The 2,800-nt window shown below is 59.4% G+C and overlaps 1 pseudogene; it reads right to left on the bottom strand.

Annotated features, from left to right (window-relative positions):
• Nucleotides 1-831: 831 nt before the first annotated feature.
• Nucleotides 832-2,584, bottom strand: LOC125554488 (putative xyloglucan galactosyltransferase GT19 pseudogene; annotated as a pseudogene).
• Between the last annotated feature and the right edge of the window lie 216 nt (nt 2,585-2,800).

The following is a 2,800-nucleotide window of genomic DNA, read 5'->3' as shown; positions in this document are numbered from 1 at the left end:
CACTAGACCACTGGTGCCTCACTGACAAATTTATTTGGCTAAATTAGAAGACGGTTGACAAGACTAGCAAACGGGAATCCGGGCAACATGTCAGTTCAGTTTCGGTGCTGATCTTCAGTCCACACACATAGTTCGGGGACGCCAACGTGTCCCAAAGAAAGTGGTGAACTACAAATCGAACGTCTACTCTTGACAGGGCGCATGAACCATTCCTATCACAGTTCTGAATTGCAATAAGCAAGCGGGTCTCTTAAATAGAGTCGAACTGAATTGCTAGACTGCGTTCAGTGATGAACTCACTACTGTCAGAGTTCTCTCATATCTTATTCCTGAACTACTAGTTGATCCAAGTCCACCAAGAAGGCAAGAACAACCAACACTCCCTTCAGTACTGGAATCTGGTTCTTTGCCATGTACTCCGTACTCGACGAAGGTCGATTTCCGCTCAGTAAAGACTTTGCTGAGCGTTACTCCCTTTGTAAAGAAATATAAAAGTGTTTAGATCACTACACAGAGGAAGTACGGAAAACCTAGTCAGTTTACTCCTTTTTTAGGGTTATTAACTTGGAGATAGGACATCTCCATGACCTTCATGATGATCCGCGTGGCCAGCGAGCTCCGCCTCCCGTGCTACTACGCCTTCTTCACCACGCGTGCCACCATGTTTCTCCCGACGGCGCCTCATTTTTTTTTTCATTCATCATGTTTGCCGACTGTTCCGTTGATTTTCATTGCCCGTTATTTTTTTAAACCGAGCATAAATCTTTGCCGAGGCGAGTGTGCAACCCAAAAAAAAAAGAGATAAACAATGCATGTCGTGGCTGATCTATATATGCAACATCAGAACCGTAGGGCGGTGTTTTTTCGTGTCGCATATGTGGCACTTATCATTTTGGTACATCTGTTGCATCACAGGCTTGCGACCACCTGGAAGATATGATCAACTAGCTAGATCTCTTGGTCGTCGTCGTCCATCGCGTAAATGGCCTCCGGCTGACCATCCTTCAGAGCACGCACCCGCCTCCGTATCCTCCGTAGCGCGCCCTCGACGGCGATGTCCACGGCGTCCATGCTCGCCTCCCTCATCCTCTCTGCCGCGCTCCCGTGCCGCCGGTAGACCACCCTCGGCGCCAGCTCCAGAAGCCGCTCCCGCATCCTGGCCACCTCCTCCTCCGGCACCGCCGCCAGGGTCTCCATGATCTGCACGCCCCCCAGCATCACCGCGTCCTTGGGTATGGTCACCGAGAACTCCTCGTACCTCCCCGGCGGCAGGTGCCACCCGTACTGCGTCCTTGCCGACGCGTCCTCGAAGAACACCGGCACGCACCCGGCCACCACCGCGTCGAACGTCGAACGCCGCGTCGACGTGTCCCCCGGCGGCTCCAGGCAGAACTTGGCCTTCAGCATGGGCCGCATGGAGCGCACCGGGTCGAGCGCGCAGGACCCGCCATGGCAGTCGACGACGGTGCATGTGTCGATGCGGTTCGCGCACTCGGCGAGGATGAAGCTCCGGATGTTGGGGCGGGACGGCCTGGACACGGTGCCGGCGTAGAGCATCAGCGCCGTGCGGCGCGAGCGGCGCGCGCGGGCGATCCATGCGCGGAGCCGCGGGAGCGACGATGGGTGGAAGGACGTCGGGTGCGGCACGGCGTGCTCCTGCCACGGCCACGCGCGGGACTCGAGCGTGAGGAAGGTGAAGTTGTCGAACTCGGGGCGGCGGAGCAGCGAGGTGGTGCCCCACAGCCTGGGGTCGGTGTCGGCCGGCTGCGCGTAGTCCCATGCCGGGCCGGCGAGCACGAGGAAGTGGTCGTGGCCGTGGCGCCGGGCGAGGACCCGCGGGCGGTCGGTCGCGAGGAACTGGGCGAGGGCGACGCCGTGCGCGCCCGAGAAGTTGAGCATGGCGGGTTCGAGGAGGAAGGGGAGCGCGTCGAGGGAGGCGTAGTAGGGGAGGAAGACGGCGTCGGCGCGGGCGGGGTCGTCGGCGAGGCAGGCGCGGTCGAGGAGGCGGCGGTGGAAGAAGGGCTCGAGGAGGCGCGCGTCGGTGCGGTACCATGAGCGGGAGCGGTTGTGGGTGCGGGGGCCAAGGCCGTGGTTGGCGAGCGAGGCGCAGGCGGGCGTGGCACCGGGGTGGTCGGCCAGCGGGAAGGCGCCGTCGCAGTGGCGGAGGAGGTCCGTGTTGAAGCGCGGGGGGAGACGCCGGACGTGGATGCGGCGGCCGGCGCATGGGTCCGGCTCCGGCACGGCGAGGACCGCGGTGGAGGAGAGGATCACCAGGAGGAGCAGGAGGACAAGACTTGCCCTGGTTGTTAGGAGATCGCGCGCCATACCATGCCGAGTGGATTCCCGATTGAACGTAAGAAGAGGATCCGATGCAAGCATGACAAAGTTTAGTGAATCTGGGCTTGAATTTTCATGGCAAGCGTGTTAAGTGGATGCGGCGGCCGGCGCATGGGTCCTGGCTCCGGCACGGCGACGGCGGTGGGGGGAGAGGATTTCCAGGCGGAGGAGGAGGACAAGGTTTGCCCTAATTGTTAGGAGATCGCGCGCCGTGGCATGTCATGTGGATCCCTCCATCGAACGCATGTCAGGAGGAAAAGAAGACGCCCGGATCGGATGCATGCACAACAAAGTTTAGCGGATCGGACGCATACCAAGTTTTGGGTGTATTTTTGAGTTTTTGTTTTCTTTTAGGGAAATACTTACCATCAACCGGCGGATAACTGGGCCGCGTCCGTCACCTTCCCTGCATGACACGTGTCCCGCATACCATCGTTCAATAAACTCGCTTTTGCAACATGAG

The sequence above is a fragment of the Triticum urartu genome, chromosome 4A (genome assembly GCF_056163025.1).
Source record: "Triticum urartu cultivar PI428250 chromosome 4A, HENAU_Tu73, whole genome shotgun sequence".
Taxonomy (NCBI): Eukaryota; Viridiplantae; Streptophyta; class Magnoliopsida; order Poales; family Poaceae; genus Triticum; species Triticum urartu.
The sequence above is the reverse complement of the archived record's forward strand: the minus strand, read 5'-3'. Positions and strand labels throughout refer to the sequence as shown.